The sequence below is a fragment of the Callithrix jacchus genome, chromosome 2 (assembly GCF_049354715.1).
Source record: "Callithrix jacchus isolate 240 chromosome 2, calJac240_pri, whole genome shotgun sequence".
NCBI lineage: Eukaryota > Metazoa > Chordata > Mammalia > Primates > Cebidae > Callithrix > Callithrix jacchus.
The window spans coordinates 65377358-65390571 of NC_133503.1; the positions used below are offsets into that span (position 1 = coordinate 65377358).

General features: G+C 42.9%; 1 protein-coding gene and 1 non-coding gene across 3 annotated transcripts in view; both read left to right on the forward strand.

The window, feature by feature from the left end:
- ATP6V0E1 (ATPase H+ transporting V0 subunit e1) overlaps positions 1-12744 on the forward strand; it is a 54967-nt gene extending 42223 nt beyond the window's left edge. For both annotated transcript variants that reach the window (XM_003732295.5, XM_002744572.7), the window contains exon 4: positions 12247-12744. The gene's annotated coding sequence lies outside the window, so the exon portion shown is untranslated. The remainder of the gene's footprint in view (positions 1-12246) is intronic.
- Positions 10798-10938, forward strand: LOC118151743 (U4 spliceosomal RNA). Its single transcript, XR_004740158.1, has one exon. It is a non-coding gene; the product is annotated as a U4 spliceosomal RNA (small nuclear RNA).
- Positions 12745-13214: the final 470 nt, after the last annotated feature.

Sequence of the window (13214 nt, forward strand, 5' to 3'; positions counted from 1 at the left end):
GATGAGATTTGGGTGGGGTCACAGCCAAACCATATCAGGAGGGTACCAAGCCACCCATGACCAAAACACCTCCCACTAGGCTTCACCTCCATCATTGGGGATCACATTTCAACATGAGATTTGGAGGGGACAAATAATCCAAACTATATCAGTGCCTTTTTTTTTTTTGCGGTGGGGGGTAGGGGTGCAGGGACGGAGTCTTGCTCTGTTGCCCAGGCTGGAGTGCAGTGGTGGTGTCTCAGCTCACTGCAACCTCTGCCTCCCGGGTTCAAGCAGTTCTCCTACCTCAGCCTCCTGAGTAGTTGGGACTACAGGCGCATGCCACCCAGCAAACTTTTTGCATTTTTAGTAGAGAAGGGTTTCACGTGTTAGCCAGGATGGTCTCCATCTCCTTACCTTGTGATCCCCCCGCCTCAGCCTCCCAAAGTGCTGGGATTACAGGCGTGAACCACCACACCTGGCCCATCGGTGCCTTTTGAAAATCAGTTGTAGCTTCTGTTGTGTTCTGACGGTCAGAGAGGTTAGGAGTGGTATAGTGGAAAGATTTATTCACTGGCTGAGAGTCAGGAAACCTCTTATTTAATTTGTTGTGTTGTTTTCATTATTTTGTGTGTTTTTTGTTTTTGTTTTTATTTTTTTGAGATGGAGTTTCGCTCTTGTTACCCAGACTGGAGTGCAATGGCGCGATCTCGGCTTACCGCAACCTCCACCTCCTGGGTTCAGGCAGTTCTCCTGCCTCAGCCTCCTGAGTAGCTGGGATTACAGGCACTTGCCACCATGCAAGTTTTTTTTTTTTTTTTTTTCGTATTTTTAGTAGAGACGGGGTTTCACCATGTTGACCAGGATGATCTCGATCTCTTGACCTCGTGATCCACCCGCCTCGGCCTCCCAAAGTGCTGGGATTACAGGCTTGAGCCACCGCGCCCGGCCTCATTATTTTGTTAAGTGGAGGTTAGCTTTAAATGCCTTGACTAGATTTGGGTACAACTTTTTTAGCTTTTTCAGTGTTACTGTAAACTGTGTATTGCCTCCCATCAGGAGAAACAGGATGTCTGACTCTCCTATTTTTAGTAATGCTAATGTGATCACTGGGTTCAGTAAGGTTCCTTCAGTTGTAAAGTTCTTTTTTGTCAAGTGATTTTATCCATGGATGATCATAGCCTGAATTTATCATTTTAGTTGATACAGCAAATGGTGATTTGCTGCTGCTTTTTTTTTTTTTTTTTTTAATTGAGACAGGATCTCACTCTTGTCACTTAGGCTGGAGTACAGTGGCACAATCACAACTGACTGCAGGCTTGACCTCCTTGGATTAAGCATCCTCCTGCCTCAGCCTCCTGAGTAGCTGGAATTATAGTCATTTGCCACCATACCTTAATTTTTTGGTTTTTGAGACAGGGTCTCCCTCTGTCACTCAGCTGGAATACAGTGGACCATCATGACTCACTGCAGCCTTGCACTCCTGGCTCAAGTGATCCTCCTGCCTCAGCCTCCTGAGTAGCTGACACTTCAGGCATTGCACCACCATGCCTGGCTAAATTTTAAATTTTTAATAGAGACAAGGTCTTGCTATGTGGCCCATGTTTTGGCTAATTTTTAAAATTTTATTTATTTTTTTTATAGAGATAGGATCTTTCTGTGGCCCAGGCTGGAGTGCAGTGGTGTGATCACAGCTCACCGCCACTTGAATTCCTGGGCTCCTGGGATCCTGCCGCTTTAGCTATCCAAACAGCTACAGGCATGCAGCGCCACTTATCACTGATTTTTTTTTTTTTTTTTTTTAATTTTTGTATAAACCAGGTCTCATCATCTTACCTAAACCGGTCTCAAACTACTGGGCTCAAGTAATCCTCCTACTTCAGCCTTCCAGAGTGTTAGGATTATAGCCATGACCCACCATGCCCAGCCACAAATGGTGATGTTCCAGTTCTATCTTTATTTATTTATTTACTTCCAGCCAGAGTCTTGCTCTGTCGCCTAGTCTAGAGAGCAGTGGCACGATCTTGACTCACTATAACCTCCGCCTCCCGAGTTCAAAGGATTCTTCTGCCTCAGCATCCCAAGTAGCTAGGACTATAGGCGTGTGCCACCTGTAGTGGCTAATTTTTGGTTATTTTTAGTAGAGATGTGTTTTTACCATGTTGGCCAGGCTGGTCTTGAACACCTGACCTGAGGTGATCCATCTGCGTATGCCTCCCAAAATTCTGGAATTATAGGTATGAGTCACCACGCCCACCCAGTTTCTCAGTTGTATTATTACCTGTGTATTTGATGAACTGAAATGCTTCTATAAAGATTTCCTGCCGGGCACAGTGGCTTATACCTGTAATCCCAGTACTTGGAGAGGCTGAGGCAGGCAGATTACTTGAGCCCAGGAGTTTGAGACCAGCCTGGGCAATGTGGTGAATTAACCAGGCAAGGTTTTGCACACCTGTAGTCCCAGCTGTTCGGGAGGCTGAGGTGGGAGGATTGCTTGAGCCTGGGAGGTAGAGGTTATAGTGGGCCAAGATCCAGCATAGGTGACAGAGCAAGACTGTGTCTCAAAAAACAAACAAAAAGCTTTTCCTCATCAACAAATTATTTAGTAGCCTTGAAATACAGATCGCAGTGGCTCATGCCTGTAATCCCAGCACTTTGGGAGGCTGAGGCGGGTGGATCACGAGGTCAGGAGTTTGAGACCAGCCTGACCAACATGGTGAAACCCTGTCTCTACTAAAAATACAAAAATTAGACAGGCATGGTGGCACGTGCCTGTAATCCCAGCTACTCAAGAGGCTGAGGCAGGAGAATCCTTGACCCTGGGAGGCGGAGGTTACAGGGAGCCGAGATGGTGCCATTGTACTCCAGCCTGGGCAACAGAGCAAGACTCCATCTCAAAAATAAAATAAAATAAAAATAGGCCGGCGCCTGTAATCCCAGCACTTTGGGAAGCTGAGTCAGGTAGATCATGAGGACAAGAGATGGAGACCATCCTGGCCAACATGGTGAAACCCCATCTCTACTAAAAATACAAAAATGAGCTGGGCGTGGTGGCACACGCCTGTAGTCCCAGCTACTCGGGAGGCTGAGGCAGGAGAATTGCTTGAACCCGGGAGATGGAGGTTGCAGTGAGCCGAGATCGCGCCGCTGCACCCCAGCCTGGCACCTGGCGACGGAGCGAGACTCTGTCTCAAAAAATAAATAAATAAATAAATACGGATCATAAAGAAATACAGGAAATGTAGAATAAAGGTTTAATTCTTTTAATTTTCATAGTAAGATGTTGGTGGCCAAGTTACTTTCAGGGTATTCAATGAGATTTTTTTTTTTTAATTTTAAATAATTACATTTTTTACCTTTTGTATCCTTTCTATGTTATTTTGGTTTGTCTATTTGTTTGTTTGCCCATGAGAGCCTGTTTAGGCTGGCTTCTATGTCCTTTTAAAGTTAGTTTTTGGTAGTTTCCTCACTTTCTGACAACATCAAGATGTCTAGGCCCCTCTTGTATATTTTCTGTCCCAGACTTAGATTTAGCTGTTCCTTCAATTGCTTTCTAAATTTCCCACTAAAAGGATGTCTGAGAACTAGTCAGTTCTCAGGCCCACTTGACCCTAGTTCTGTTGAGTGGAAATGGTGTTTAAAAATCACGATTGAATGCTAGGTGTGTTTGTTGCTGCTGGGGTATAATTGCTTCTAAGACTTTTCAGTGGAAAGAACCAGGAAGTATGTATGTATTTTTCAGAAGAAAAATAATCGTAAGTTTACATTAGTATTTTCTCTTCAAATATAACATTACAGAGTTTTTATTTCTTTGGTTTTATACTTGTATGTGTACTGAAAATCCTTGTTCCTTTTCCTTTTTTTTTTCCCCCGAGATGGAGTCCCACTCTGTTGCCAAGGCTGGAGTGCAGAAACCTTCACCTCTAGGGTCAGGTGATTCTTCTGCCTAAGCCACTTGAGGAGCTGAGACTACAGGCACACTCCACCACACCCAGCTAATTTTTGTGTTTTTGTGTGTTTTTGTTTTTCTTTTTTCGAGATGGAGTCTCACTCTGTCGCTAGGCTAGAGTGCAGTAGCACAATCTCAGCTCACTGCAACCTCTGCCTCCCAGGTTCAAGTGATTCTCTTTCATTGGCCTCCCGAGTAGCTGGAACTACAGGCACGTGCCACCACGCTCAGCTAATATTTCTATTTTTAGTAAAGATGGGGTTTCACCATGTTGGCCATGCTGGTCTTGAACTCCTTACCTCAAGTGATCTGCCCACCTTGGCCTCCCAAAATGCTGGGATTACAGGTGTGAGCCTAACCTGAAAATTCATTTCATGCCTGACCTGAAAATTCTTGTTCCTTAATAACAGTAACTTTTGTTTTTTGTTTTTTTTTTGAGATGGAGTTTCTCTCTTGTTACCCAGGCTGGAGTGCAATGGCGCAATCTCAGTTTACCGCAACCTCCGCCTCCTGGGTTCAGGCAATTCTCCTGCCTCAGCCTCCTGAGTAGCTGAGATTACAGGCTTGCGCCACCGTGCCCAGCCAATTTTTTGTTTTTTTTAGTAGAGACGGGGTTTCACCTTGTTGACCAGGATGGTCTCGATCTGTTGACCTCGTGATCCACCCGCCTCGGCCTCCCAAAGTGCTGGGATTACAGGCGTGAGCCACTGTGCCCGGCCCCAGTAACAGTAACTTTTATTATTCTACAATGTATATAAAATTTTTTTATCTGAGGGTCTCTGTCACCCAACCTGGAGTGCATCACCACAACCTTTGCCTCCTGAGCTCTCGATCCTTCTACCTCAGCCTCCCAAGTAGCTGGGACTCTAGACACACAACACCACACCTTGCTACTTTTTTGTATTTTTGGTAGAAACACGGTTTCACCATGTTACCCAGGCTGGTCTCAAACTCCTGAGCTCAAGCGATCCACCTGCCTTGGCCTCTCAAAGTGATGGGATTACAGGTGTGAGCCTCTGTACCCAGCAAAATACTTTCAAGATAATGCTAGTATAACTAATAGATATGAGTTCATCAAGTTCTGTTTCCTGAAGTCACTTAAAATAACAGCTGGTACAGTGGTATGTGCCTGTAATCCCAGCTGCTCAGGAGGGTGAGGCAGAAGGATCTCTTGAGTTCAGGAGTTTGAGACAAGCCTTGGCAATATAGCAAGACCTCATCTCAAATAATAATAATAATAATAATATATATATATGTATTTTTTTTTTACTGCAAGGTACATATTTTTATTTTGAGGCAGGGTCACACTGTTGGTCAGGCTGGAGTGCAGTTGCATGATCTTGGCTCACTGCAACTTCTGCCTCCCAGCTGAAGCAGTCCTCCCTTGTCAGCCTCCCAAGTAGCTGGGACTACAGGCATGTGCCACCATGCGTGGCTAATTTTTAAATTTTGTAAAGATTTTGCTGTGTTGCCCAGGCTTGTCTCAAACTCCTGGGCTCGAGTGATCCACCTGCTTCAGCCTCCCAAAGTGATGGGATTACAGGTCTGAGCCACCACATCTGGCCTGTAATTATTATTATTTCCCCTGACAGTATTGTCACCAGTTTGATAATATAGTTAGACTAAGTTGTGTTCAATTTATTGTATTTTTTTTCTGTTTTATTTGCTGCTGTTTTTTGAATATAAAAAACATATTTCCAAAGTCAAATTATGAACAAGATATATTCAGAGAAATCTATCCTTTCACTGTTTCATTTTGCAAAGATTAAGCAAATACATATATTTATACATACGTATACACACACATATATTTATACATATGTATACACACACTGCTGTTACAGAAAAGATAATCAGTTATATATACTATTCTGTACCTTGTTTTATTCACTAAACAATATATGCTAGAGATTGCTGCATGTTGGCATATACACACTTTTTCATCTCTTTATAGCCATTGATATCCTTTCAGATTATTTCTAGTCTTTTGCTATTACTAATAAAGCCACAGTGCCATCCAATGCACTTATGTCATTTTCTGATTTTGCCGGTGATCTTTAACGTAGCCTCCTTGAAAATGGAATCTGTGGTTTAAAGATACATACAATTTTTCTAGATACTTCTGCATTGTCTTCCGTAGAGATTATACTGTTTTTGCATTCCTATCAACAGTATATGAGTTTGTTTCTCCACAACCTGAATTCTGCCAATTTCCCCTTAAATATATATATTTTTATATATGTTTACACGTGTGTGTGTGTGTGTGTGTAAGAGATGGAATCTCACTATGTTAACCAGGCTGGTCTCAAACTCCTGGTGTCAAGGGATCCTCCTGCCTTGGCTTCCCAAAGTGCTAGGATTATAGGCATGAGCCAATGTGCCTGGCAATAATACCAATTTTTTTTAACCTGCCTTTTTCATCAAGTTCTGTTTTCTACCTTTATTTCAACTATAGTGAATGTTAGCTAAGGCTGTTGATTGGGGTTTGACTCTGAGAACTTCAGGCCTCAGTTGGATCTAGTTCCAGCATTACTTTTCACTGGACTTCTCTGAGTTTCATTTCCTTCCATTATAAGGAGAAAATTGGGCCCTTTGACACTAAATAACACTGGATGGGTGTATCTGAAGACATTTTATCTGCTTATTCTTTTCACTCTCAAGTTCTGTCAACCTGAATAGTTGACAGATTCCTCATGTTTTCACTCTGGTGAAAACAGCACAAACTTGGGCTGCTTGAAACCTTTATACTAAAGATGGTTCCTTTAAAAGCAAAATGCCAGGAAGTAGGAGGGCACAGCCAGGCGATCCCTAATTATGAACATCATGTCATGCCTATTCTGCATTCAACAGAATTATAACAGTAGCAAACTCTAAGACTTTGGAGTTAACATATCAAGAGAGCTAATCTCTGCCCAGCATTAGAACAGACAGGCTCTTAAGACAGAAGGACTTGCCTTTTTGGATGGTAAAGTCGAAGGATTGAGCTCTGTTTACCTTTTGAATTTTTAAATTTTACCTAATGATGAGGTGATAAAGGAGTTTAGAAAGTAGATTTGGGTCTGACCTCACCTGATAAGGAAAAATGTTTGATTTTGTACATGATTTATTTTAAGAGGCCAGATTTGGAAAGTAGGTATAAGCCAGTCATGGTATTCAACAGAGAAAAAGGGGGACCAGTTATGAAAGCTTTAGAATAATCTTATATAGATGAAATGGAATCAATCCAAAGACACACTGTTAAATACATGGCTGATCTTTTGCTGCTTTAATCACTGTAATTGTCATGATTTTCCTTCCCGAATTGAAGAACCGAACCACAGCCTAATGAGAGGCTGAGTTATAGCACATTATGTTTATTGGCTGGAAATAAATGTGCCCAGTGCCCACTCCATCGCTGGCTTTGCCAGCCTTGTCTGCTCCCCTTAGATTCCTAAGTGTGCCTTCATAAGATGTATATGGGACTCTGATGCCAAGGTTGCTGTTTTTGTTAATGTTCACTTTCCCACAGCCTGTGGGGTGTAGTGCTACTATGGAATCTCCTTGGAGGAGTGGCTTTGGCTTCAGACCCAGTGTCCTGGAAGTTACTTGGTTTAGCACAGCATTGTTACCTGGTAGATGAGCTGATATGGTTGACCACAGTCTGAAGCCATAGAAATGCTCTATTTTATTATAATCTAGGCCATGAAAGAAATAGAAGATATTGATAATTAGGCCTCTGCCCTGTGCAAGCTGTTTTTCTATGCATTGCAAAAACGCTTGGGTGCTTATGAGGTGTATGGTACTAAGTAGGGATTTCAAAGAAGACTGGGCTTCAAAGGGGTTTGTGATCTGTTGGGAGGTTGAATTAATGCATACTTGGGAAAAGTTCAACAGTGCAAGGTGTTATGTGGTTAAAAAGTGTATCTTTTACTCTGACCACTCTGGCTGGGGATTCTGCTGCCACTTCAGACTCAGCCATGCCTCCATTTCAGTTCCCAGTATCATAGTTTTCCCTTTCAGGGTCAGAACTTGTCGCATCTTTTTTCTCCTCTTCCTCAAATCCATTTGCTCTTGTTTTGTCTCTTGTGTCTGCCCTTCCTTTGCAATTCCTCCTTCAGGCACTCAGACTTCTGCCTCAACTTTCTACAGCTCTGAATTATGGCAGGGGCTCCTCATCTGATCTCCCTGGCTCCACCATCATTTTCTGCAGAACAACACTGTTTCTTTTCTGGTGTAGCACTTCCTGAAATAGATCGGCTTGCCTCAGAAACTGTCAGTAGTTGCCTGTGGCCTGCAGCAGGGGTTTTTTGTTTTTTTTTTAACCTAAGGGTCCCTGATTGTAGAGTACATGCCCTCTGAAATTTGATATAAAATGTTGTAAGCACACAGCTTTTACCAGGGTCACCAGCAGTCCCATGAGTCATAAAAGAATGGCTAACTGCAGGTCATGTCCTGCTCTCTGACCTGACTGTCAAGGCCTTCCCTTCCCAGTCTGCCTCTCTTCTCACTGCTTTCTGCCCCAGGCCCTAGTGGTACAGGCCCTACTATTTTCATGTTCTTGACCTCATTAGCTCTACTTGGTGTTTACTGACTCTCACTACCCTACTACATTCATCAATTTAGAAAACAACTTGGTAAATACACTCTCCTGTGAAAATTCCTTCTGCTTTCTTGCCTTAGTTCACCCATTCTCTCTTAATTCTTTCTGATGCTTTCTCTTTGAGTGCCCAGCTGGCAAATCCTAGCACTTCCTTCCTTGGCCGCTTTGTTTGAAAGTGATTTCTTTTCTTCCTAAAGGTATTAAGCTCTCCAGTTTTTGCCATTCATTTGGTACATTGCCTGGAATTGTTAAATACATGCTTAACTCCTTGTATTTAATCTCTTAACAATATATATAACCTTACATATCATAGTAAGGAATTATTTTACAAATTTATCTGAAATTTTTAAAAAGATAAAAATTAAACCTAACATATCCTTTAAGAATTATATTCACTTACTCTTTCCTGATTTCTTGATTAATATTTTTGTTATCTTCATTGTCAGTTTTATCTTTTTTTTTTTTTTTTTTTTTTTGAGACAGTCTCACTCTGTTGCCCAGGCTAGAGTACAGTGGCACGATCTTGGCTCACTGCAACCTCTACTTCCTGGGTTCAAGTGATTCTTGTGCCTCAGCCTCCTGAATATCTGGGATCATAGGAAGGTGCCACCATACCCAGCTAACGTTTGTATTTTTAGTAGAGACGGGATATTACCATGTTGACCAGGCTGGTCTCAAACTCCTGATCTCAGGTGATCTGCCCCGCCTCCCAATGTGCCGGGATAACAGGCGCTAGCTACTGTGTCTGGCCCATTGGCAGGTGTTTGTTTGTTTGAGATGGAGTTTCACTCTGTCGCCCAGGCTGGAGTTCAGTGGTGCGATGAAACCAGTGTTAAAGTGAGACAAAATCACACTACTGGCTGGAGTATAGTAGTTCAATCTTGTCTCACTGCAACATCGGCCTCCCAGGTTCAAGTGATTCTCCTGCCTCAGCTTCCCTAGTAGCTGGGATTACAGGCATGGACCGCCATGCCTGGCTAATTTTTGTATTAGTAGAGATGGGGTATACCATGTTGGCCAGGCTGGTCTCGAACTCCTGGCCTCAAGTGATCCACCCACCTCGGCTTCACAAAATGCTGGATTACAGGCATGAGCCACCAAATCTGGCCCTCTGTCAGTTTTATCTGATAGTAACCTTAATGACTCCTTTATTTTGCAAAATGAGAACATGGACCCTTTGATTATGTTCTCCAGCCCCACCCACAATCAGCTATTTCATATCAAAGATGATAAGAATATAGGCTTCCTCAATTTACTCCAAAATCAGCCGGACACAGTGGCTCACACCTGTAATCCCAGCACTTTGGGAGGCCGAGGTGGGCAGATTGCTCAAGCCCAGGATTTTGAGACCAGTCTGGGTAACATGGTGAAACCCTAGCTCTACAAAAAAACAGTACATAAATTAGCCAGGTGTGTTGGCACACACCTGTAGTCCCAGCTGCTTGGGAGGCTGAGATGGGAGGATCTTGAGCCCTGGAGGTGGCAGTTGCGGTGAGCAGTGATGGTGCCACTGCATTTACTCCAGCCTGAGTGACAATGAGACCCTATCTCAAGAATAAATAAATAAAAATTTACTCCAAAATCAAACCACATGAATTTTCCATGTAATATATGCTCATTTGCATTTTATTTATTTATTGAGATGGAGTCTTGCTCTGTCGCCCAGGCTAGAGTGCAGTGGTGCAATCTCTGCTCACTGCAACCTCCACCTCTCAGCTTCAAGCCATTCTCCTGCCTCTGCCTCCCAAAGTGCTGGGATTACAGACATGAGCCACCATGCCTGGCCTACATTAATTTTAAACTGGCATCATTGATCTTGAGTGAAAACTATCCTCCATTTATATATCGTTTTTCAAAAGTGAAGGCTTATTTTTCTTTTTTTTGGATTTTTTTTTGTCAAAAAATACCTATACTATGAAGAAGTCTAATCAGTGTGCTCTTCATGACAAACCATACATATTCACTACTTCAGTATTCTCAGGTAAAATTTATTTTATTGGCCAGGTGTGGTGGCTCATACCTGTAATCCCAGAGCTTTGGGAAGCCAAGGCAAGAGGAAACTTGAGCCCAGGAGTTTGAGACCAGCCTGGGCAATATAGCGAGACCCCATTTCTACAAAAATTTTCAAAATTAGCTGGGCATGATGGAGTGGGCCTCTAGTTCCAGCTACTTGGGAGGTGGACACAGGAAGATTGCTTTAATCCAGAAGGTCAAGGCTGCAGTGAGCTGTGTTTGTGGCCACTGCACTCCAGGTTGGGTGAGGGAACGACTGTCTGAAAAAAATATTATTAGCTTTGCACAGTGGCAGTATTGTAGCCAATGAGGTTTATCCAAGGCACGATTATTGTTAATTGAAAGCTTTTCCCAATACCCCGCCGTGACGACTTGCAATGTAGTCGGCATTGGCAATTTTTGACAGTCTCTACAGAAACCAAATTAAAAAAAAAAGAAAAGAAAAAATTATTATTTAATGATTAGAGATAGGGTCAGGCTCTGTCACCTAGGCTGGAGTGCAGAATGACATAATCATAGCTCACTGTAACCTGAAACTCCTGGGTTCTAGTGATCCTGTCACCTCAGCCTCTGGAGTAGCTGGGACTGCTGGTATGTGTCATCATACTATAGAGAGTCTCACTATGTTGCCCAGACTGGCCTCAGGCGATCCTCCCGCCTTGGCCTCCCAAAGTGCTGAGATTACAGGAGTGAGCCACCATGCCTGGCCTAAATTTGTAATCTGCCTGATACTGATACTTGTATAAAGCAGCTGTTCTGTGGCCTAAGGAAGAGAGCAGAAAATTATCGCTAGATTAAGTGAAAGATTTTATGAGGCTTTCAAACTACAAGAAACAAGTAGCTCTGGTAATTGCCACTCCTTGGCCTGATGTTGTTTTCCTAGCACATTGTAAATATAATCTGATTAGAGCCTGATAGCTCATGCCTGTAATCCCAGCACTGTGGGAGGCCAGGATAAGCAGAACGCTTTAACCCAGGAGTTGGAACCCAACCTTGGCAACATGATGAAACCCCATCTCTACAAAAAATATAAAAATTAGCCAGGTGTGTTGGTGTGCCCCTGTAGCTCCAGCTACTTAGGAGGCTGAGGTGGGAGCATCATTTGGGTTTGGGAGGTTGAGGCTGCAGTGAGCCGAGATCACACCACTGCACTCCAGCCTGGGTGACAGCGAGACCCTGTGTCAAAAAATAAACAAATAAAAGATGGCATTGAGTTTAAGCTACTAGAAAAAGAAAAGTGTCATTTGTCACCTACACTTGAATAGCCAGAGTGGGGAGCAAGCTAGAAGACAGTCTCAAGTACAAGACCAGTGCAAGGAGCCTGCTCCCTAGGAGCCTGGCCCCAGAGCAGAGCTCTCCGTGCCTTTGGGAACCTTGCTTCCATGCTGTCAGAGGGAAGGGAAAAATACAGACTCTTGAAACTGTGATGAATTCATTAGATTCCAGCACCATCAATCTCAGTCAGCTTCACTCTTCCTGCTTTCTGTGACATAGACTGTTACTTGTGTTCCTCAGTTCAGCAGTGTCCTTGATTACTGGACCTTTTGCCACAGCCCTACAAAACCCAACCAAACTTGCACCAGACTGATTATCCTGTGTTTCTTTTATTGTTCAGCATCTGCACATTTTTAAATGTTGGCCTGGTTAACTTTCTTGATGTTAACTTTTTGCCTTCCTGAGGATTGAATGTATGAGAATCAGTTACCAGAATGGTTTTGTTTTGCAGGTCACAAGAAGAGAATGCCTTCTAGATGCAAATCACCTCCAAACCAGACCTCCTTTCTTGACTTGCCTTTTTTGGCCATCAGCTGCCTTAAACGTTAACACCACGTTTGAATGCCTTTTTCTACATACAATCCAGTGTGTTTTCCTTCAGCTTTTTTACACTTTGGTGACTTACGTGCCTACTTAACTTGAACTGTGTGGACTCCACAAAATGATTATGCACTCTTCTGAGATAGAAGATGCTGTTTCTTCTGAGAGATCCGTTACTCTCTCCTTGGAATCTGTGGATTTGAAGATGGCTCCTGCCTTCTCACATGGAAATCAGTGAAGTGTTTAGAAACTGCTGCAAGACAAACAAGACTCCAGTGGGGTGGTCAGTAGGAGAGCACATTCAGAGGGAACAGCCATCTCGACAGAATCACACCAGACTCTATTTTCAGGATGAATTTCTTATTTCTGCCATCTTTTGGAATAAATATCTTTTTCCTGTCTATGGAAATCTGAGTTCAGTGTTTGTAAAGTTCCTTTTTATAAGCTTTTCTATTGCTACATATGCCTTTAAAAAATAATTTTGTAGTCTAAACATAGGTTAGATATATAAACCCTACCATGTAGTTTGAGATGCCTGAAAAGACTGGTAAGTGCTTTTTTAAAGCATTCAGTAACCATTTAAGTGCCTACTGTAGCCAAGGCACTGGAGAGATCAAAGATGTGTACATTGGAGTCCCTGCAAGTTCACAAGCTATTTGGAGAGGTGTGATTAGTATACATAGAGCTGTATATAAGGCTGTGTTTGAACTTTGTCCTTGAAAGTGGTAACATGGTGAGCAGGTCAAGGATATCTGCTAGCCATAGAACAAGGCAGCAAATGCTGCTGAGATGGAACCATTACAGCCTCAGACACAGGACTAAAGAAGTCAAGAGTGATTAAAAAGCCAGGGGCAGGAGACAATAATTTTGTGTTTCAGT